Source organism: Belonocnema kinseyi, chromosome 8 (genome assembly GCF_010883055.1).
Source record: "Belonocnema kinseyi isolate 2016_QV_RU_SX_M_011 chromosome 8, B_treatae_v1, whole genome shotgun sequence".
NCBI lineage: Eukaryota > Metazoa > Arthropoda > Insecta > Hymenoptera > Cynipidae > Belonocnema > Belonocnema kinseyi.
The window spans coordinates 137,632,883-137,658,450 of record NC_046664.1 but is presented as its reverse complement, the minus strand read 5'-3'; the positions used below and the strand labels follow the sequence as shown (position 1 = coordinate 137,658,450).

Here is a 25,568-nt window from a genome sequence, read left to right as displayed (position 1 = left end):
ATACAGGGTATCTAAAAAGTCCCGGGACGGTTGGATATTTCCTCAGGTAAAATATTTTTCAAAAAGGTGAAGGTCACTCCTGAATAAATTTCAACGCGGAATTCAATGGTGACCTTCATTTTGACCTTGACGTTGACCTTCATGGCTTTTTGAAGGTCAACTTTGTTTTTTTTCAATGGAATGTTCCCACGCAGCGGGCAGATCTTTTTTACTGTTAAAGATGATTTTCATAATTAAAGCCAAAACTACGCGTGCTACCAAAAAGTGGTTGATGACAAATTTGTAGATCTTTTTGAAATGTACAATTTTTTTCTACTCAGCTTTTACCGTATTTTGCATAGTTTGACCGAAAAATCTAATTTTTTAATTTTTCAAGAAAATTAACAAAGGAGAAGAAAATTGTTGCTTTTTGAATGACCTTCAAGATTATCATAAAAACTTTGTTAATTTTCTTGAAAAATTCAAAAAGCAACAATTTTCTTCTTCTTACTTTTGTCTCATATTGTGCGTTATTTGGCTTAAAATGTTCATTTTTGCTTGTTTTTTTTTTAAATTTTGTAAATGCTATAACTCTGGCAACTTTTGATTTTATCAAAAAAGTCATTGGGATGAATTGTTTGACTTTTTGAATACTATGAATAGCCGTATAGAGAATGTTTGAATTTTTAAAAAAGTGTTCTTAATAATATTCGAAATGTGCCCACTTTTTGAATTTTTATCCAAAATGGCTGGCTAACGAACTAGATGATTCAGGAATCAAAATAGAATAAATGGTATGAAGATGATAAAAAAGAAAGGAGTGCCAAAGTATTTAAAAAATGGATGGGAAGAGAGAAGGTGGACCAGAATAGCAAGATTTAGATTGGGAAACGAGGTAAGGGAGGGGATGTACTGGGAAAAAGAAGAGAACAGAAAGAAAGTGTATATATGGGAAGGATAAGATTGAAAAAAAATATAGATATAAGCGGAAAGATTGTAAGGAATGGAAGTCATGTAAACCCTTAGGGGACACATTGTGAATAAAGAAGATGAGAATGTAAAAAATAACTTTTTTGAGTTCTTGAAATAATTTTTTAGGGTTTGGGGAAATGTGGCGAGAAACTACAGAGGCTTGTAGAAAATTATCCAACGAAGAATTTCATATATCAGACATATGGGTTTGACACCCCGAACACACGTCCATGAATCCCTGGAAACTATCGAATTTATGGGCATTTAACAACCCCTAAAAATCAATTGATTTCAATATAAAAAATAGGTGCTTAAATTTGATGATAGTCAAACAAATCTTAGAGGTGCGAGAAAGATAATTTAAAAAAAAATTTGTGTACCACCGGCGTGCAAAGTTGTCCCTATTCTCACAAAAAATAATGAAAAATAACAAATTCAATTTTTCAATCCAACTATACAATATACGATCAGAAATAAATGGATCAAAATTATACACCAAAAAAGGATCTATATTTTTGCCACCATTAACTTTTTGATAAGATGCGTAGTTTTTGCTTTATCCGTAAAAAACAACATTAAAAATATAAAAATAAAATTTTTAGACAAACAACACTAGCTACGAGGAAAATAAAGAGGCAACAATGGTTCACCCAAAAAAGATCTAAAAAACTGTTTTTAATCATTTTTTAATAGAATCGGTAGTTTTTGTTTTAATCCAGAAAAATAACATTGAGATTGAAAAAATCAAATCTTTGGAAAAATAATTCAAGGTACGAAAACGCATCAATTACACAAAATTGTGTATTCAGAAATGATATACAAATTTTTAATAAACTTTTATTATAAGAATACATTAAAAAAAAAGAAGATTAACTTTCTGGAAAAACCACACCAGCTACAATTACATTTTAACTAATACAATTTTTCGCCCAAATTATATCTACAAATTTTGTTCAAGCGAATTGACGCTAGGATGCGTATATTTGGAGTTGCATTAAAAAGTTTAATAACAAAATTTTTTTTTATATGATGCGCACTTTTTTTTTAAATTTTGAAAACAAGTTAATGAAAATACGTATGTTTCAATCACAATACATATAATGGATTGTAATAATATAAATTTATTAAAATGATAAATTTTTCATGGTAACTGAAAATAAAAATTAGTACAAAATAAGGAGCAAATATTTAAGTAAACATGAGAAATAAAATGTGTAGATTATTTTGCAATATCTGAATAAGCAGCGCCAGCCTGTGATGCGGAAGTAAATATAATATACATTTGATATAATAGTGTTGCACATAGTGTAGAAAATTTTATGTTTTAGACAAAATAATGTGCGAAGCACGAGATAAGTAATAAGAATGTATTCGTTAAAGCCGAATGAGCTTTAACAAAATAGAATTCATAATCGCCAACTTACAGTTGTCGATTTCAGTATTGCCGCTGAGCGAGAAATCCCAAAGAACGAGACGAGACGGGACTCCTCATTTTTTTAAGGAATGCGACTGATGTGCACTAGCATAAAAGACTTTCGAAAAAATGTTTATATTTTGTTTAATAGACAAAAATAAATAACCATAGAGTAAAACTTTAGTGACAATCAGTGTTAGCTGTTTGTGGATTCTCGCAGTACTCTCGTCGACCCTCGTGAAACTCATGAGGCAGACACCCTGGGGCGTATCGAATTGCTAGTAACGAATGACCCTTTCATTGTTATGGGATGTAGGTCAGTTATAAAAACTCAAATTATGAAAGCATAGATTAGTTCAGTTTTGATTAGTAGGATTAGTTTATTTATATAATTTGAAGAAAGTGAAAAAAGATTGATAAAAATCATTTAATATTTGCAGTAATAATAGAAGTGTTAAAGTCTACACGAAAGTATAGCCAAATACACCATAGCGTGGGAGGAAACTCATTTTTTTCGTTCAGCGAATACTACAGCCTTTAATTTAGCCCCAATTTGCAATAATTTTGTTTTAATTTGAAGTGCCATAAATTTCAAAGCACGCATAGATCTAACATATTTGCATTTTCCTTTCTTTATTTATTATATGTTTACTCAAATTACTAGTTCAGAAATCGCCTGATTTCAAACGTAATACCGATCTGGCCCAAACCGGGTTTCCCGATCTGGCCCTGATTGGTAGAACTTTGTGACCCATACTTGGGCCCGACCCGGCCAGACCGATTTCCTACTGATACGACATCTCCATGCGCTCGCAGAACTAGTGCTGCTTGTTGGTTTCTGAGAGCGCAGTAAAATTAATATATTACTCGTTTCTAATATTCTATGAATTATTGAAAATGTCTAAGGCGAGTAAGCCACGTGTTTGAAGGCACCGAGCACTAGCCGGTATACCTCGAAACCTGCGCGAAGAAAATGAAAGTCAGTAATTACACTCTGCGGCTCATTGAAACCTCGCTTGTAACCTATCCTCAAACAAATTAATAAACAATTAAATTATTTCAGGTCAAATTAGTATATTTACAATTAAGTCAAATATTAGTATATGATGGAATTTATCAAGTACTTTTGTTTTAAATTATTATTTAAATACTCAAGGTTTTTCAATTTAATGTAGAGTAAGAAGTATAAAATCTATTCGCAAAAAATGGATTGTGGTATGCGCAAAATGTAAGTATTTTAGATTTGTGAATAGAATGTGTGGTCCATTCGAATGTGCAATTGAAATTTTTATTCTGTGTTAATAATAAATTAAATACAAAAATAGATGAAGGACAACTTTTCATAACACGAATTTCAGAATCAAGTAGAAAAATCAAAATACCAATTGAGCAGGGCTCTTAACAAGAGCTACTTCCTTAACTCTGCATGCGCCACATTCGGCATCTAAATGGTTGCTATTCGCGCGCCGTTTAAAATGCTGAAAAATATTATTTGCCTTCTTTATTGTAAATAATGGCATTTCAACTTATAAAAATGTCCATTAGATCGAAATCACGGAGTCTTAATAAAAATTTTAATTAATTGTATTCTCTGAATAATATGTTAAATAACCAGAAATATTGTATTCCAAAATATTCATTACTTTTTAAAAACTTTTTTGTCCATTTCGCTCGTCAGCAACCTTGAAAAAATGAAACAATCCTAATAAATGATAGCTCAACTTTTTAGTAAAAATATTATCTACAACTGCCTTTTTGAATTTTTCAAGAAGTAAAGCAATTGACAGAAAATATAATTTGTTTAAAGAAAAGTGTTAATAAATTGTAAATTATAGGATTTTTTGTAAATGAATTAAGCGATCACTTATTAGGATTGTATATTTTTTTAATTTGCTCAAAAGTTTTATAGACCAAATTTTTTTCGTCAAGAAATGAAAGTTGTTAAATAAAATATTTCTAATTATTAACCAATTTTTCCATAAAAAATAAAACTTTTCCTCGCAATTTATGCCATCTACAATAATCTTACAGCTCTCAACAGTATAATTAAGTTTTGTTTTCTGAAATCTTTTCTTTACGTCCCCGTACTACTTTAATTATAACTTAAAATACCTAGATTGGAAATTCAAAATATTAAGGTGTTCGTCGAAAGGAGAGGACCATTCGATAGTTTCGAGTTTATCTGAATTAAATCTTCATTCGTGAAATTCATGAATGGATTATAATGAGACTGATCGGATACCGATCGGAAGTCCCGACCTGGCCCCGGTCTGGACACTTACTTCATCCGTGATCTGGCCCCGACCAGGATACCCGATCTAGAAAATCAAGATTTTTCACGAAAACGTTATTAACTCTATAACAGCGGTTGGCACACAATAAAAAATTATCTTAAATCAACTCAAGAGTTCGCCCACAACGCAAATAATTTAATTGTTGTAGTTTTTCATGATTATACACATGTCATATTGAGAAATATCCAAACATGGTAATTTATCGTTCAGTGACATTTTTAATGCTTTTGTAATAGTTGAAACAAATGAGTTCTTTCATGAAAATGCTTCAAATTATGTTGAGCGTGATTATTAGTCACAATTTTTATAAAACAACAACAATCAAAATTGTTATGAACAATTTTTTGAAAAAACTTTGATTTAGTAGTTTTTCTATTTTGGGTTTACCACCATCATCTGAATTGTTGCACATATTATTGAAACTAATATATATTTGATTATGTTTGTTGAAGAGCAATCATTTTTGATTTTGTAAGCAAAAGATATAAGTAAATATAAAACTTTGGTCGGGAACATAATTTTTTTGCACTGAGTCCGCTTCAAATTTGTTTAAAAGAGATTTGCGTAAACTTTTTCTATGTAAAATTAACAATTAACAATTGTTATTATTCAATTCCAAGTATTACGAAATTTGTATGCATTCAAAAAACATTCTAAATTTTGTTCTCATCTCGAAATACTTTACAATATTGTGATAGTGACAGTCGGTCACCTTGTCTATGACAAGTCAACAATTTTAATTTTTATAAACAATTCTTTTGGAAAATTATAGACTTTTTGATTTTCCAATTTAGGATTTTCATTCATTATCAAAATTGATGTAGATATTCTGGAAAAGAACCTAGGTTTAATTATATTTGTGAAAATACATTAATATTATTGTTGATTCTGTAACCAAATTAAATATAAAACTTTGGCTTTTTAGTATGTAAAATAATTTTGCTTGCACTGAAATTCCTTTAAATTTTTGTGAGAGAGATTTTTAATCGGCATTCCCACGTTAAACTAACAATAAATAATTGGTAATCCTTATTTATGTAATTTCAAATATCACGAAATTGGCATACAGTTAAAAAAGCCATTTATTGATCCATTGTGCTAGTTGGTTACCTAATGCTAAAAGATACATAAGTCCTAATATTGATATCTTCCTGTCATTAAAAAAAATTATCTCTAGATTGACAAAAGCCGCTTTTTCTAAAGGAAGAATTCCAAGACTTTTAATTTATTCATTTCGGTTGCTTATGAAATGAACAAAAATGATTTTCCAAGCCAAAGAACCAAAGCACACTTTTTAAATTTTTTTTACAAGATTAAAACATGTTGTATTTTACAAATATAATTTAACCTACGTTATTTTCAAGAATATTGGCATCAACTCAGATGTTAAAGGAAAATCCTAAATTGAAAAATCACAAATTGCAAAGTTTCCCAGAAAACGTATTTATAACAATTTTAATTGATAATGTTTCATCGAAATTTTTATTGTCGATCACTATCACAATAATTAACAGTATTTCTAGATAAGAATAATCTTTGTTCAACAAAAATTAGAATATTTTTTAAATAAACGAAAATTCCGTGATACTTGGTCGAACTCGATTGGCCATTCAAGTCTTTTTTAAAAAATCCGGGAGAACGGAAAGCCAAATCGGATTGGTATTATATCCATTGTCCCTATTGATGTTATTGGGGTGTTTTAAGATTTCGATTGCTTCTCTATGTTTTCTTGGAAATTTCTTGTATGTTTTTGCAATGTTCACGAAACGTCGGCAAACAATTCGTAGTTTTTTACACGAGTGAAACTCGAAATATCTCTTTTTATCAAAATTAATCATCGTGAAAGCATAAAATCTATTATCAAGGAACTCTACGGGGCGAGTATTCTTACTAAAATCAACACCTTTAGTAAGCTCAGGACTTCTCAAGATAAGCTACTAACATCCTTAGCTCTTTTGAAACGGTGCAGACAACAAAATAGTCCTAAAATTCTTACAACTGAAAAATAATTTGGGAACATCTAAATCCAAATCGATTCTGCATAATACAAGTTTGCTTCTCGTTAAAGAAAGAATACAGCATACCAAATTTCTTTTGCACACTACCTCTAAAAAACTATTAAAACTTCACCTTTTCCTATCAAATACCCTCAGATTTGACATTTGGTCCACATTGGACCGCATATCGTTTGACCAACCCCAACGGTTTAAAGAGCTTTCCACCAAAAAACAAAAAACAAAATTTGACAAAATCCTTCCAGTAAAGCAAACTAAACTAACAAATACAGTAAAAAACATCTCTGACCACCCTCTCAACAATGAAATGATTTCAGCCTTATCTAAAGGACATAATTTTGCTGTAGTTCCATCGAAAATCCCAAAAGAAGAAATAATCAGCAATTTAGAATCCACAATATATACCCTTTCTCCCGAAAAAGCAAATGACATACGACGCAGGACGGCCAACATTTTACGCCAAACTCAAGTTCCATCCTCAAACTTAACAAAATAGGAAAAAACCGCAATTAAAGAACTCAATCAAAATAAATATATTATAATATTACCCGCAGACAAAGGCAACACAACAGTAATAATGAATAAAGAAGACTATAACAACAAAATCATGGAACTTCTAACTGACGATACATACAAAAAACTTAAAAAGGACCCCACAAAAACAATAGTCAGTAAAACAAAAACCCTTCTCAAAGACTCTACACTTGACAGCCGAACAATATCTAACTTAATACCTACTAATCCCATCTCTCAAAAACTGTACGGGCTCCCAAAAATCCACAAAGAGAACATTCCACTCAGACCGATCGTCAGCGCAATAAACTCACCAACTTACAACCTGGTACGTTTCCTCGCTGCAAAACTAAATCCTTTTTACAGGAAACCCCATCACTCACGTCCAAAACTCATTTGAATTTATTAAAAAGATACAACAGATTCACATTCAACCCCAAGACATCATAGTGAGTTTCGACATAGTATCTCTTTTCACGAAAGTACCAATCTCGGATACAATTAATATTATTAAATCTTTCACAAACTTCCCTTCCGAGCTTGTATCTTTGATAGAAGAATGTCTCAATAATAATTACTTCTCGTTAAATAACCAATTCTACGAACAAACCTCAGGGGCAGCAATGGGATCCCCAATCTCACCTGTAATAGCCAATGTCTTTATGGAACATCTAGAAACTAAAATCTTTATCCAAGCCAAACTTAAACCAGAATTCTGGCTCCGTTACGTTGATGACACATTTGTCATCTGGCGACATGGACGAGATGAACTAAATAAGTTTTTTGATTTTATCAATCAATTACATCCTAATATCCAGTTCACCATGGAAATAGAAAAAAACGGAAAATTGCCTTTCTTGGACTTATTAGTTTACAAAAAATCTGATAACACATTAGGACATGAAGTTTACCGAAAACCCACGGATACAAACAGATACTTACATGCCTCCTCCCACCATCACCCATCTCAAAAACAATCGGTCATCACCTCCCTTGTATACAGAGCTGTCTCCATAACAAACAAAGATAACTTACAAAAGGAATTACAAAACGTTAAACAAATCCTAATACAGAACGATTACACAAACAAACAAATTGATAAAGCAATAAGAAAACACACTCAAAAAAGCAAGTCAACACAACCTACGAAAGAAAGAGAGAGAAAAATGACCACTACTCTACCCTACATCCAAGGTGTCACAGAACAAATAGGAAGAATTCTCAACAAACACAACATCCAAACCATATTTAAACCACTTGCGAAAATAGGACAACTACTAAATAACCCTAAAGATAAAAAGGCATCCTTCAGTGATCCAGGAGTACATAAAATCCCTTGTTCTTGTCGCAAAATCTATATTGAAGAAACCGGGAGAGCGGTGAGCCAACGTATGAAGGAACATGAAAGTAAAGTCAGGCTAGAACATTTCACGCAATCATCATTTCTTTAGTGAGCTTTTCAGACTATGTTAACTAGCAAACTCCTAATTCATTTATTAAGGCTTATTATTCGATTTAATAATACCTCTTAATTAGTAGTTTTCATCAAGTACTTATTATTCAAATTGAGGGAGTAGGTGTCAAACTGGGTGTCAAGATTTCGGTAAAGTTACAGTTTTGTATGCACTTCAATGTTTCTATTCTTACTGCAATTATTAACCGATTTTCATGAATCTTTTTTTCACTTTCTTCAAATTATATGAATAAACTAATTCTGATTATTAAAACTGAATCAATCCATGCTTTCATAATTTGGGTTTTCTAAACTGCCCTGCATCTCATAAAAATGAAAGGGTTAATCTTTACGAGCAAATCGATTCGCCCCAGGGTATATGCATCGTGAGTTTCACGATGTCTATGAGAGTGCTGCGAAAATCCCGAAACAGCTAACGCTAAGTGTCACTGTAATTTTTCTCTATTGTTCTCTCCTTTTGTTTAATATTAAACAAAATATGATCATTCTTTCCAAAAACCGGCGCTGGTCAGCATAATAGAATAATATTTAGATGCCGCATGCAAAAAAGCTGAAACAAATATTTAAAATTGCGGTTATAAAATGGAATCCCGTTTTCCAACTCTAATAAATCCCGTTCAGGGGGCTGTGTACATGGGATGTAGGAAGCATGTCGCTTAAATATATTTTCTCCGAAAGAATTGTAAAAACATGACTTGTGTGGTATATCTATATTAGTAAAATAAAGAGCTACGTTAATGTTTAGTCAAAAGTGAAATAATGTTTTTTATATTAAAAATATGATTAATCAAAGTTACCCTACCCTTGAAAGCCAATTTCTCGGCCTGTAATTGTTATTTAGGAAATTTAACGTCAGATGAACGTAGATCAAGCCTTTCTGAAAAGATTAATGTTTATGGCAAAATTATTGTTTTTAAGGGTGTTGGTTAAATCCAACTTCGAATTATTTTTTCATGGGTACGGCACTGACTCAATATATATTTTTTGTCCGAAAGATCTCCGAATGAAAGAAAGAAAGCTTGTCGAACATCCGGGGTTTTGTGAGATCCTCGGATCAATAAAATGTTGAAAAATCGAAAAATGTGTTGAGCAAATGATAATTTTCACGAGAAATATGAATTTTGCGAATGATAGAAATCAGCGGGTAGCAAGACGACAGCATTTGAAAAGTTCGAATGGTTTGCAAATTGATTTTTTTTACTCCCAATTCTGACATAATAGAATTCTCGAGATATACCAGGTTTTCAAAGGGCCACGTCTTGGTGATGGTGACCTTAAATTTTGCAAAATACATTGTGAAATGAAGAAAAATGCAGACAAAATTGACATGCCCTGTATGTGTGTCTTTTAACTGTGTTTGTAATCAGCCGCCAGGGTAGCTGGCAACTTTACGCTATGCACGGTATCGGGGCATGGCGTCTTTGATTGTGTGAAGTTTACAGCTAGCCTGGTGACTGACACACACAGGGCATGTCAATTTTCACTGCATTTTTCTCCATTTCGCAACATATTTCGCAAAATTTAGGGTCACCATCATGAAGACGTGGCCCTTTGAAAACCTGATATATCTCGAGAATTCGTTTATTATGCCGGAATTGTGAGTAAAAAAAATTTGCAACCGATTCTAACCGTTCAAATGCTGTCGTCTGATACCCGCTGATTTCTATCTTTCGCAACATTCCTATTTTTCGGGAAAATAATCATTTCCTCAACAAATTTTTTTATTTTTCAAAACATTTTATTTATCCGAGGATCTCGCAAGACCCCGGATATTCGACAAGTTTTCTTTCTTTCGTTCGCAAATCCTTCGGGAAAAAATATATTGAGTCAGTGCCGTACCTATAAAAAAATTCAAAGTAGGATTTAACCAACACCCTTAAATAAATGTTAAAAAGCACGCATAAACGAAAAGCATTTTTGGAGTAAATTTAAGGCAATGAATGACCAATCTTGATGGCAGATTATTCAAGCAGACCTGTTGGCACGCCCAGGCTTGTTTATCCTCGCCCTTCACCTCACCCCGGAAAGTTTTGTGGTTACCAATTCGGGTACGAATAGGCCGTGAGCCCACAACATAAACGGCAACGATGTCGAACGTAAAAATACCTTACTGGCAAGAGCGAGTGGAAGAGGTGAGAAGTGGCGATCTAGAAAAGGTGCCAACTGAAAATTTGTGTAAATGCAGAAGATGCCATTAGAAATAGCACCTGCGCATTACCATAGTCGATTACCTGGATGCAAAAGTGCTGTCAATAGGATTTAAAGTCGCCGGAAATTAGGGTAAAATTTCTTAATACTGATTTTACAAAAAAAAGTTTGGACCAAAGTTGGACTACTTCCAGAGATGCATATTTTTATTTTTGCATAATTTTTTTATAAAAGAATCAGATACTCCTTTACGTATGTACTCCAACATTATCAAGGAATATTTTATTGAAATGTTTATATTAGCCAACAAACAGAGTCACCTTCTCACTTTCAAATTATCGTACATGGTTGTAATAAAGCTGAGTATTATTCTCAAAAATTAAATAAAAAAATCGCTTTACTTTGACTCCTCCATCATTTATTGTTGTCAAAGTTGATAGTTTTACGTTGAAATGTATTGGGTCTTTAGTACTTTATTAGTACTGGTGTGCAGGAGTCTAATGTGAGAATTGGGATGCGGGGAGGAGGCCTTCACAAGGAAGGAGAGGGCTTCGAAAGGAAATCGAAGGGTAAGATAGTAAATAAGGAGGGGGAGATTCTTATAGACTAGAGATGAGGCTTCAACGTAAATGGCAACGCGATACGGATAAGGCCAATTTTCACCTGAGATGTTCGTCTTATGATGAGGAACGCAAAAATGGGTGCCTGCAGGTCGGAGTGAATGCATTTAGCAGTGGAGACCTGGCAAAGGTTTCAATATAGAGAGTAAACTAACGTGACTCTGATAAGGTTAAAAATTGGTGTAAATGACGGGGATGACATTAGAAATAGCTTCTTTACAGTTATACTCCAACATTAATAAGAAATATTTTATCCAAATGGTAATATTGTTGTGGTATTTCTTTAATCAATGTTTTCTCCAAATGTATCAATTTTATTTAAAAACTATATAATAATGATAATATTTATCTCTAGGAGTGGGCCAACTTTCGTTTGAAACTTTTTCCTATAAAATCAATTTCAAGAAATTTCACCTGTAAAGGAGCTATTTCTAATGTCATCCCCTTCATTTACACCAATTTTCAACCTTATCCGAGTCACGTTAGTTCACTGTCTATATTGAAACATTTGACAGGTCGCCACCGCAAAACGCATCCACTCCGGCCTGTAAAACACCCATTTTTGCATTCCTCATCATAAGACGAACATCTCAGCTGAAAATTGGCCTTATCCGTATCACGTTGCCGTTTACGTCATAAGCTTACGTTCTAAGAGGCTGTTGGGTGGCGAATGGTATGGTAACAGGGGACGAAGAGGGAGAATACATGTATGTGAGTAAGATGGGATATCGGTGATAGACTATGTGATCATGAATATGCAAGGGTAGGAGGAGACAGCAAAATTTGCAGTGGAAGGGAGGGTGGAATCAGGCCATCAGCCATTCAGTTCCTGGATAAAAGGGGAGGGTGGCGTAAGGCACGGTGGAGAAGTAGGAGAAGTATCAGGACGATAAATGGTGTAAATGTTCGACTCATTCAGTGAGAGGTCAGCGCAAGTGAGAATATTGAGAACGAATGAGAAGAGGTCCCTATTAGATTCCTCATCGTTCGATAGGTTGTGAATCAAAACATTGCATGAGCGGGCTTGTCACTGAAGAAAGTCAACGTGTCGCTTGAGTGAACCACACTTTTACTCTAATTCCTTATAACTTTCTTTCAGCTTTTTATACTGTGCTTGGGACGTGCCAAATTCGATCTTTAGACCATTAAAATCGGACTTCAATTGAGGTGTTTCAGTTTTAAGAAGTTTGACGTCCTTTTTGGTTTCCTCTATGTCGGCTTTGATGGAGTTTAAAAGTTTCAGCACATTTGAATCACCACTCATTTTTGTAAGTAGTAGCTACTTCTGAAGTTGGAGATAAGAGTGATCGATAATAGCTGTCACCTCACGCACATATACGCGAACACAGCGCTCTAAGCCTGGACAAATTTTGGTTGAAAATTCAATTTTTTTAAAGATTTCTCATTTAGGTGAATATTCCTCTCTTTAGTTAAAAATTTAACTATTTTTGTTACAAATTCGTTAGTTCGATTTAGAAATAATTTTCTAACTAAAAATGTAATCATGCCATTTTTGGTTGTGAATTAAACGATTTGATTAAAAATTAATCTGTTTTAATTGAGTATTCAAAAATTTTCTTAAAAATGTGTCGTTCTTAGTTGATTTGATCTGTTTTTTATTTCAAATTGAAACTTTTTGGTTGGGATATCAACTATTATATTTGTACATTCTCATTCATGACAGTGTAATGTAATCGCCCAAATTTTTTATCTCTGGTTTTTAACAGATCTTTACGTTTCAAGACTCACAGAAACCAAAAATCAAATAAGTTATCGGTGTGTGTCTGTCTTTATGTCTGCTCCCAAAATAAAGGTTGATTTCGTTATTCATATATTTTCAACGAAAATTCAAAAATGTAGAGCATTTTCAAAATTTAAAGAAAAAAAATTTCAAATATAAAATTTTTTGTTAAAGTTTCTTATAGATGGGTAGAAGACTTGCAAATTATCCAAATAAAATTTTCAATTCCGATGAAAATTATAAGTTACATACTTTTGAAAATTTTGAAAATGTTCAGAAGAAAAAATATTTTTCTAAAATATTCGGAAATTTCATTTAAATTCGTCACTAGATATCAAATATATTTATAAACTATGTCAGTTAAATTTTTCGAAACTATTATCATGAAATTTCTTCATTAGACAAAAGTTCCAAAAGTTAGATCATTTTCAAAAATATATGCAATTTAGGTTTTTTTTAGAGATCCATAAGTTTAAGTGCTTATTTTTGGTGGATTTTAAAAATATTTACAAATTATCTTGATGAAGTTTTTCAATTGCACACAAGTTATCGAGCGCGAAGGGCGAGTTTTGTAATGAGAATGTAATCTTCCGAGCCGTAGGTACTTTGAGAACCTTCTTTAAAAACATATCGGAAATTTGATTTACAGTTAAGAAAGTTACAATTTATGGCTGTAATTCCTCAGAAGTTTAAATCACAGTTTTCGACTTAATTTATAGTATTTATGATATTTGAAAAAATTTAGTTAAAGTGTACACATGAAACATACGAAAACAAGCGCGCAACACGAGAGCGCAACCGCGCGCCATAGGCGCGCTCGAACTTGGCGCGCAGCGTGCAACGATAATGTGTCCGCGCAGCGGGCATATTTTTTTTATTGAGAATTCGTATTTTTTGACTAGAAAATCAACTACTTTGTTTAAAGTTTAAACATTTTTAGAAAATTATTTTGTTGAATATTTATAATTTCAGTTTTACATTGAATTGTTTTGTATAAAAATCGTTTATCTACTTAATAATTTAACAATTTGGTAAAAATTTAAATTGTTTCATTGAAAATGAACTTTTTTATTCTTCTTCATTCATAATATGTCCCCTAAGGGTTTACATGACTTCCATTCCATACAATTTTTCCGTGTATACCTATATTTTTTTACAATCTTATCCTTTCTATATATACAATTATTTACAACTATTTACATAAAGTGTTATATCTAGTTACTTATTTCTACTTCCTGCGATAGCGCAATTTAGGACTTATTAGCAAACGAGTGAGGGCGCAAACGAAAGCGAAAGTGCAAGCGAGAGAGAGAACCTGAGAACGTAAACGCATCTTAGTCTACTTAACTTTTACTTTACCATTACTTACAATTTTTACGCTTCTAATCTAAGCGGCTTCCGTTTCCTTTTTCTTTCACTTTTTTATACCTTCCTTTACCTTTTTTCACGAGCATTCTTTTATTCTCTCTCATTCGCTCCTCTAGCACCCTCCAACTCCTTCATCCATTCTTCTTCTAATCCATCTTCCCCTAGAATCTTAACCACATTTTCTTGCCAGCTTCCTTTATCTTCCATTCCTCTCCTACATCCTTCCCATACATGCTCCCATGTTTCCTTCTCCCACTCGCATATTCTACACTGTCTGTTCTCATTGTCCCAGTACATCCCCTCCCTTACCTCGTTTCCCAATCTAAATCTTGCTATTCTCGTCCACCTTCTCTCTCTCCATCCCTTTTCTAAATACTTTGGCATCCCTTCCCTTTTAATCATCTTATACCATTTATGGTATCTTGATTCCTCAATCCCCCCCCCCCATCTTTCTATTAATTGTCTTTCCCTCTCCCTTTTTCCAATTCTTCATAGTTTACTCCAGTCCCGTCTTTTATTTCTCTATCATTAGAGAACTACCTCCTTTCTTCTTCCCATCTAGTTAATTCGATCGCCCTCCCTCTCCTCTCTTCTACCTTCATCAAATACTTTCTCACCAATTCCCCTTTCTTTCCCTCCCACAGCTCCATTTCAAATTTCCATGCCCTCTTTCCCACTCTAATACTTAACTTATCCCTTTGCGCTTCTTCTCTCACTATATATCCTGGCGTCCTCCAGTCTGCCCCTAGTGTCCACCTCATATATCTACCTTTCTTGTAAACTCTCAATATCTTTTCTTTCCATCCCCATATCTTTGCTCCATAACCTAATACAGGCCATACCAGCGTATCAAATAACCACATTGTCCTTCTCAAAATGTTTTAACCTTCTTTCTCCTATTCTCCACGTCTGTTTCATTACCCCTGCTGCTTTTTTATCCTTTCTCTTAGATGAGCTCTATGATCTCCATTCGTTTTCAAAGTATATCCCAAATATTTAAACTCTTTTACTTCTTCAAAATTTATTCCCTTCCTTCCCCCCGTCCATTCTTTCTTTCTCCCCCATCCTACTCTAAACCTCATTACCTTTGTCTTTTATACATTCAAATTAATCTTTTTCCCATCTAAGTATTTCTCTAATCCTGTAATTAATCCTGCCATCCCTTCTTCATCCTTTGCCATCAACACTATGTCGTCTGCGTAAGCCAGTATATATATATCTTTTCCTTCCCTATCCTAACTCCTCCCCAAACTTTTCTCCTCATTTCTTCTTCCAAGTTTGATATTAATAAATTAAATAGAAGTGGGATCAGAGGATATCCTTGCCTCACACCTCTCACCAACCAGAAACTATTTCCTACTTGATCTCCTACCTTTACGCTGCTTTTTGTCCCTATTAAAATGTCTGATACTCTCTTTATTAATCGCTTTCTTATCCCCTTTTTTACCATAACTTTTTTTATTTCGGCTCAGTCTAATGTGTCAAACGCCGCCATTAAGTTCACGAACATCGCTATCATTGCCTCCTTTTCCCTTTTAATTCTCTTATTTACTAGATATTTCCGAACATAGATGCTGTCCATTACCCCAATTCCTTTACTAAACCCAGTCTGATTCGGTGACTCGATCTTTTTTCTTCAACTTCTATCTTCAATCTCTCCGACAAAATAGTTGCATATACTTTATACAGTATTGGGATCAAGGTCACCCGCCTATAATATTTAACATCCGCTCCTTTTCCTTTCTTTACTATTAGTATAACTATTCCTTCTTTCCATAACTCTGGCCACCCCTCCCCTCACCACACTCTATTACCCATTATCCATGCCGATTCCTCTAGTTCCTCCTTTCCATATTTCCATAGTTCATTCAAAATCTCATCTATACCAGGTGCCTTTCCATCCTTCATTATTCCTAAAACCTTAACTATTTCTTCCCTTGAAATGTCCTCTTCCTTATATCTTTCTCTACCATATTTTCCTCCCTTTACAACTTTTCTCTCTACTCCTCCTAGCAAATTCAAAAAATATTTCTTCCATTCTATCATTTCGAAATCTTGGTTTACCCTTTTTCTTCTTTTTATTTCTCTATTTACTACCTTCCATACCTCTTCTTCCATCCTAGCCTTCTCCGCCTCTTCCTCAAACCTTTTTTTCTCTTCCTCTTTCTTTTGATAATACAACTCAGTATAATCTTTCTTTTTTTTCCTATATTCTTCCCCATTACTTTTTTCTTTTTTCCACTTTCTTAATTCCATTCCTTTCTTTTTTATTGAGAATTCGTATTTTTTGGCTGGAAAATCAACTACTTTGTTTAAAGTTGAAACATTTTTAGAAAATTATTTTGTTGAATATTTATAATTTCAGTTTCAAATTGAATTGTTTTGTATAAAAATCGTTTTTTTTACTTAAAAATTTAACAATTTGGTACAAATTGAAACTATTTCATTGAAAATGAACTTTTTTATTCAAAATTTATATTTTTCTTAAAAATTCCACAATTTGCTTAAAAGGTACAATATTTTAGTGGAAATTTAACTATTTGATAAGAAACGACATTTTCTGTTGAAAAATCGTATTTCTGGTTTAAAAATTCAAATATTTTGCAGATAATGCGTTGTTTTAGCTTGAAAATTTCTTTTTTTTTAATTCATGTATTTTGTTACAAATTTGCGTTTTTTGGTGGAGCATTAATATTCTTAAAGGCAAATTGAACTATTTCTTTAAAATTTTAACTTTTTTGTTAAAAATTAAGCTACTTGAATAAAAGTTGAACTATTTTGCTGCGAAATTAGTTTTTTTAAAGATTCACCTCTGGTTTGAAAACTAAAATTTTTAATAAAAAAGGAATCGTTTTTTTGTGGTTAAAAATTATTTCTTGCGACTGAAAATTTAATAACTCAATGTTTGGTTGATGATTTATCTTCTATAATAGGAAATTCAGGTATTTTAGTTAAATTAAACTATTTTAAATTTTTAACTAAAATCTCTTTTAGCTTAGAAATTCAAGAATTTGGTTGAAAGTTATCTTTATTATTTATAATCCATATTTTTGGTTGAATATTTAACTATTTGGTTAAAAATTAAACTCTTTTTATCAAAGTTTAACTATTATTATATTACAATTAGAATTTTCTACAATTTGAAATAAATTAATAAAAATCAATTAAAATTACAAATTGTACTTCTATCAAAATATATTTATTGCAACTATTTAGTTTAAAAAAAGGGTTTAGTTGGAATTTAGACTATTTCAGTTTTATGAATTTAATCTTCTTGGTTAAAATATCATCTTTTCGGTTGGAAGTTCAACTGTTTAGTTTTAAAATCAATGTTTTTTAAGATACATAATTTTAGTGTAAAATGTATCTTTTGATTTGAAAATTGAACTATTTCGTGGAAAATTCGTTTTTTCATTCAAAAATAATTTTTTTAACTAAAAATGACACCATTCAATTATTTATTGAAAATTCAACTATTCAGTTGACAAGAAATCTGTTTTGATTGAGGATGCAACTATTTTATTACAAATGTTTGCGTTTTTAGTGGAACTTAACTGTTATTTATTTCAAATTAAAATATTTTTGGTTTGGAATATCAACTATTGCATTTTTAATTGAACATTGATATATTTTGGCTTGAAAATCAATTACTTGGAAAAATTCATATTTTTGTATTGAAAATTTAACTGTCATGTACAAAAATCGTCTTTTTGGCTTTAAAGTTTAACAATTTGGTAGAAAAGTAAATTATTTGGTTGAAAATGAAATTTTTTGTTTGAAACTTATATTTTTGGTTGAATATTTAACTATTTGGTCAAAAGTTTAAATTGTTTTGCGAGAATTTAACTATGTTGTATAAAATTGTCTCAAAACATTTTTTCCACCCTTTTCTTTACCAATTTTTGGTTCAAACTTTTTTTTCAAATAATTTTCATTCAACTTTACAACAAAACTGTCGAAGAAAAAAGTTTTTTAAGATTCTCTTAACTTTTAAAGTAACATCTTAATAGAATATATGCCTACTTTCACTAATTTTTGTGAATATATTGTTAGCAAAAATGGCTATAAAGTATAAGAAATTGCTTAAACGTTTTAGTTCAATGTGCGATCTACAATATAAATTGTGGTATAAATGTGATCTACAATATAAATTTATACCGCACGTATTAGAAAATTGATACATTATAGCAGTGAAACATCACTTCAGAAGACAATTGCTATAAAGCATAAGACATTTTTTGAACTACAATTATGAATAAAAACAAATCCGTCATGTATTATAAGGTGTTTGCGTTATAATTATGTAGCTTTGCTTCAACCATTTTTCAAACAACTGTTTTGCTTTTATATTTTTATTTTTTCAGAAATTTAGTCTCGAAACATTTTTTCCGTACTTTTTTTACGAAATTTTTTTTCAAACTGTTTTTTCAAATACTTTTGTTTTAACTTTAAAACAAAAATGTCAAAAAAAAAAGTTGTCTAAGATTCTATTAACTTTTAAAGTAACATTTTAAGTAAGCCTATTTTCACTAATTGTTGTGAATATATTGTTCACCAACATTGTGATAAGGTATAATAAATTGTTTAAAAGTTTTAGTTCAATGTGTGATCTACAATATAAATTTATATCGAAGCCAAATGCCAACTTTTCTTTCAGAAACAAATGTACAAAAATACCTCGAGTCGCATGCAATAACACTGCAACTGTATGCTCACAGCATAATAGTATTGTTAAAAAGGGTCAATCCATTCGCAAATTTTGGCCGCATACTTAGGGAATTTGGAGTAATGGATCCTTTTAAAGTTTCCAATGAGGCTCGGCCGCCTTCCCCATCGCATCGCATCGCACCCACGAAGCAGTCAGAGCGCCCAAAGAAGATGAAGCCTCTTCTTACGGTAGCCTCCCATCGAAAATACCACCTTGATCAAAAAGTTCCCAGAACCATCACCGTATGGCACCCCCTGCTGTCCGATTCACATTTTTTTCGTTTCTGTAGGTTGTCACACCTTTTAACAATATTCCCTGCGAATTTCAGCTTTCTCACTTGACATTTGCAAAATTTAACGCAATTTTGAGTGCATCTGTTTTTTTGCGAATTTCGATTTTTGCAATGGATTTAATTTTGCAACAACGTGTGTGTTGTCGCACAATGCCATCATTATCCGTGAGTTTCTCACCAAAACTCAACTAATACAATTCCGCAGCCATCAAATTCGACAGATTTAGCTCCCTGTGACTTTTTTTGGTTCGATCGACTGAAAAAACCACTACGCGGAACGCGTTTTAGAAGCCGATCAGAGATAATACAAAAATCGAAAACGGCACTGATGGGCATACCGAAAATTGAGTATCAAAAATGTTTTGAGAACTGGATCAAGCGATGGCATAAGTGCGTGGCAGTAGATGGGAATTACTTTGAAGGGGACAACATCAATATTCAAGAATAAACTTATATTTTTAATTTTAAAAATAAATTCCGGGAACTTTTTGATCAAAGTAGTATTGCAGCCAAAGCAAATAAATTCAGCAAAGAAATACCTCTGCAACATATTTCTGTTACCTTCAGCTTTGGCAGGATACGTTTTTCATGTACAGAGCGCTTTCAGCTTTCATTTAGTTTTTGTCTTATCGCGTTACTTAGAATATACTGAAAGTTAATTGCAATCACGCCCTTTAGGCCTCCCTGCCAGGGATTCTTGAGCGGGTAGAGGGTGGCACTACTAAATTTTCCGAAAGCACTAATTGCCCCCTACTAGCTTTTATCACGTTTCCTTCTTACCTTGGAAAAAACGCAGTGGGATCTCGGACTATTAAGCAACCCATTTCTCTGAGACAGACATGCCCAACTTGGAGAAATTCCCGCCAGCCACACATGTTTTGCGCTTACCTCTGTTTCGGCTGGAGAGCGAGAGTGGTGGTAGACTCAGACCCAACCAGCCCCGCAGATACGAAATATCTGACAGGGTGTTTGGGGCGACTAACTTTTCAATATAAATTTGTAGTAGTGACTGGAATTTTAATTATTTTATTTCAGCATGTTTACATTTATTTTCAAATAATGTAATTCAAAGAAGAATTGTGCAAAGTATTTATTTATTTTACATTATTCATATATTTTAATATTGCAGTTGTGGTTGACTGATACTTTTGAAAGTTTAACCGAGTACATCATGTTAGTATATTGAGACGCTGTTGATGAGAAATGCGAGGTGGGGAGATTTTTCTTTTATAACTTTTTTCTTGCATTACTAGAGTACAGCTAAATACGGGGTGACCATATTAATAATGCAGTGGAATCCAAAATTACAGCATTTTCAAAATTTTTAGGAAATTTTTAAAAAGATTTAAACCATTTATGTACAGGTATTTTGTATTACACAGAAAGCCACACAATTTGACCTAATGTCTTTTTTCGACAAAAAAAGATCATCAGTTATATAATTAAAAATTTTTTTAAATTAATCGAAAATCAAAATTTAAAGTCAAACAACGTGCAATATAAAAAAAATTGAGAAAAGAAAAACGTAGCTTTTTGAAAATTCTACAATATTATTATAATAAGTTTTTGGATTTTCTTGAAAAATCGAAAATTCAATTTTAACCGCACACAAAATAATGAAATATCAAGAATTCCATTTGGTGGTCAAACTGCGCAAGATACGAAAAAAATGAAAACATAAAAGCTATAATTTCAATACAGATGATCTAGAAATTTATTTTACACTTTTGGATAGGACTTGTAGTTTTTGTTTTATTCGCAGAAAACGGTATTAAAAATAAAAAAATTTATTTGCCAACAAAGACACAAGCTACATCAAAAATTAGTAAACAAAAATTTTGCACCTAAAACACTTATGCCAATTTTGGATGAAATACTTTTTGACAGGGACGCGTAGTTTTGGTTTTAATCATAAACATGACATTAAAAATAAAAATGAAAAATTGGTAGAAAAACGAAAAAAGGTGCGAAAAAGAATTGAGACAAAAATTGTTACCTAAAAAAGAGATACAAATTTGTTATAATTTATTAAGTTATCATCATTTATGATTCAGATAGTATTAGAATTGTTCGAAACTTGACGCCACAACATTATAATTATAGCCATTATATTATTTGAAAAGTCCTACAAATTTTTTTAAACCATTTTTCAAAAGGACTCGTAATTTTGGTTTTATGTATCGAAGTACTATGCACAAAATTGAAAATGCATATTTTAAGCCAATGAACGAAGCAAAACATGGGGAATATATATTTCTGAAGGAATTTCAGTGCTTAAAAATTCCTACAACATTTTTGTACCATTTTTGATAGAACTCCGCGTTTTTAATTTATTTATCCAAATTGATATGAAAAAAATCGAAAATTCCAATATTACGCCACAAGATGCGAGATATATAAAAAGTATAAAAGAAAACTTGTAGGATATTTTGTTTTATCAATCAAAAATATTATGAAAAGAAAAATCTTATTTTTAGCATAACAAAGCGAGATAAGACAATAATGTCTAAAGAAAGGATTGTAGCTTTTTAAAAGATTATTCAGAAAATAAATATACATTTACAAATTTCTGTCAACCATCGCGGGTGTAGCGCGAGTGTTACGATGAGAATGTGTACCTGCAAGCCTACAGAAGTGCAAAACTTAGAGCAACCGTATCTTTACCTATACACATTTATAAAAAGTGCAAAGAATATATATCCGAGCGTGAAGCGCCAGGTTAAATATGTCCGAGAACGAAGCGCTAGAGCCAACAGACTCGCGACTGAATTTCTTAAATCAATTAATTTTATCAACTATAATTAGAAAAGGAAATGAAAAAATTTGTAACGAATGAATTTCTGGTATTCAAAAGTTTGTGATTGTCTAATTCTAGTTGCGTGACTCAGCAATTAATTTAGAATTTCAGGTTTACATACCGGCGTCTATATCAATTCTTCGTGTTCCAATTCCAATTCATATACAATTTTGACCCACTTCGTCTGGTTGCCATAACAAATTGCACATACGCGACACACGACCATATAGAATTCGGCATTCTACAATGTTCATGTTATCGAGTTCGGGGTCTCGCAAGCGTTGACTTGCAACCATGATGTGGCGAACAACTCCTGTTTGCAAGTTTACTGCGAACGCAGCTGCGAACCTAAACTCTGTAAGAAGTCCCGCCACGAGTCTTTAACTCCGGATTTAGCAAGGCTTAAGATTTTGTTTCTGTGCGGTGCGAATTAATTATATTTACTCTGAATGTACTAGAGAACCCTGGCGGATCGAAGGAACTGAATGGAGCCTCTACAAACTACCCGTAAAGACCCCATTGGGTCCCCAATCGGTTCCTTTTTCAAAAACTCGAAAAAACAGCAAGATCAAACTGAAATGGTTGAAATTCGAATTCTACGTTAAAATTCCCTATAGAAGGTCGCGGAATAATCGCAATTGTTTTTTTTTTCAAAGGTAAAAAGTTTTAAAAAATATAAGACGTATAACGCCTGTTGACTGCTACAATTCAAACGCATCGCCTGTAAGTAGCAGTCAACAGGCGTTGTACGTCTTATTTTTTTTTAACTTTTTAGCGCTGCAAAAAAAACTATAGCGATTATTCCGTGACCTTCTATAGGGACTTTAAGGTAGAATCCGAAGTTCAAAAATTTTAAAGTTAATTTTGCTGTTTTTTCTAGTATTTTAAAAAGGAACCGAATGGGGTCTTTGCGGGTACTTTGTAGAGGCTCCATTCGATTCTTCAGTCCGCCAAGGAACCTTTCAACCATTCTATTTTATTCTGGATTAAAATATGCGGAGTTGAATATATTCGATATTGAATTGATTTTATACTCCGAAAAATTGTACTCTCGAATCCGCTAGCCATTCATTTCTCAAATTTTTAACATTGTATATAGGTGCCTGTATAGGACACTCGCTAATGAGGTACATAATGGTACCTAACTCATGGTACCTAACTAATGGCACCTCATGGTACCTAATGGTATATATATATATATTTCTAGATGCTCCTGGAGCACCAAAAAAGTTTCTGCGCAGCCGTACGTACCATAGAATAGTACTGCCTGGATATGGTGCCGTACAGAAACATATACAGGAGCCTATACAGGATCCTATACAGGAACCTATATAGGATCCTTTATAAGATCCTATGTTATTTCCTTCAGGTGGCACATGTAGATGAAACATATAGGTTCCTATGTAGGATCCTATATGAGATCCTATGTAGGTTCCTATATAAGAACCTATATAGGAATTTTCAGTAGGGGGCAGGCAGTTTGACAGTATTGGCCAAGTATTAACAGCCAGCACTGCGCCAGCATCGGCACGCCAGTATCACTATTCATTACAAGTCAATGCTGGCAAATTACTGGCGCAGTACAGCCAGCCAGTGCTGGAACTCCAGAAAGCTGTAAAGCGTCAGTACTGTGCCGGTCGTATATTTTCACCTGGCTAGATAGCTCAACTTGTTTTCAAATTATCAAAAAAAGAACTACACATTTTTTGAAACCCTTATTTTTGGACTCCTGAAGTTGTATTATTTCAAGATATGTCCAAAATTGAAACATTTTGATCCCTATAAATATTCCTCTATAAGGAAGCAATTCTGTCATTCATTTTAATTGTGCAATTAATAATAATAAAAAATCATCTAAAGAACGATACTTACGTAGAACTTAGAAAGATACATTTGCGCATAAACGACTCTCGCCTGAAACATAAACAAAAATATTTGTTAGTTTTTAAAGCCAAATAAAATTAATATGTAATTTTTTTATGCTTTGTTCCTTTTTTGCATAAATGCGTATTTTTTGTGGCAGAGCTAATAATATATTTCAATCCAAACCACCATGTTATGAGCCTATTACGCCCACAAAAATAGGGCGTCATCATTTTTCATCCACTTACTTGTTTTGTTTCTAAAAATAACAAATTATCTACTAATTTTCTTTAATCCAACTCAAAACCCCCTTTTGTTCATATACTGTACAAATTTAGTAGAAATTAAATAATCAAACTTAGATAATCTCCACAAAATAATTTTCATTCATTTATTTTATTTCTAATAATAACCAATTATTTACTAAATTTTCCTAGTTCATCACAAACCCTTCATGTCTATATACTATAAAAAATAAGTTAAAATTAAATGATTAAACATTGCTTATCTCCACGACATCATTTTTGTCCACTTATTTGCTTATAACAAAATCAATAAATTTTTAATCTTCAGTTCTAGTGACAAATGTTTCTAAATAATTGTATTATTGAACCTACATTTTTTTGAATGAATCTATATATTTTATAACGAACGGTAGGCTTGAAAAGTCCAAAAATTTTGTGATTTGCATTTTTTTGGGAAACGCGTTTTTTATTTTTAAATTTTTCAAAAAAAAAAATTATTAAATTTTTTGTTGTTGTAATTTCAAAATGGATCTCAAAAGAAGTAAATGAAGTCGTCGCAAGGTTAAATCGGCCAGTTAGAACCCATATCACCACCATCTTTTAGAATTTTCGACAAATATTTGGGGGCATTTTTTTCACCACCAATCTAGACCATGGTTTTATACGCCGTCCATTGAATTGTACGCGTGTGAAAAAATTTCGTTCGTTTGTACTGGTCCAATCTAGATAGCGCCATGATCACACCAGATTAGTATTCAATAAGTTAACAGGAGTGACTAAATTAGTACTGGCGCTGAAATGATTAAAAAATATCTGTTAATGCCAATTAACAACACAAAGAATTGAAAATAATAATTAATATTAAGCGAACCTTTGGTTAATAGTATATTACATCACAAGTAGAAGTTAGGCACGTCTTTGCCACGGGGAGGTCAATGTTCGCAGGACGAGTAATAAATTCATGGCCATGGTTGTTTCCGTCATCCTGTGAACATTGAATTCCCTGTATAAAGAAGTATGTAACTCCACGAGTGATGTAAGATATTTTATTCGAACCGACAATATGTTATGAGCCTATAGAGCCCCCTGAGAAGAAAGAGTCTGATAGCCCTTTACTATCTGTCA

At 32.5% G+C, this 25,568-nt stretch overlaps 1 protein-coding gene across 10 annotated transcripts in view; it reads right to left on the bottom strand.

The window, feature by feature from the left end:
* Positions 1–25,568, bottom strand: part of LOC117177683 (epidermal growth factor receptor-like) — a 326,636-nt gene that overhangs the window by 139,510 nt on the left and 161,558 nt on the right. For all 10 annotated transcript variants that reach the window (XM_033368525.1, XM_033368527.1, XM_033368523.1 and 7 more), the window contains one exon: positions 24,208–24,249. The gene's annotated coding sequence lies outside the window, so the exon portion shown is untranslated. The remainder of the gene's footprint in view (positions 1–24,207; positions 24,250–25,568) is intronic.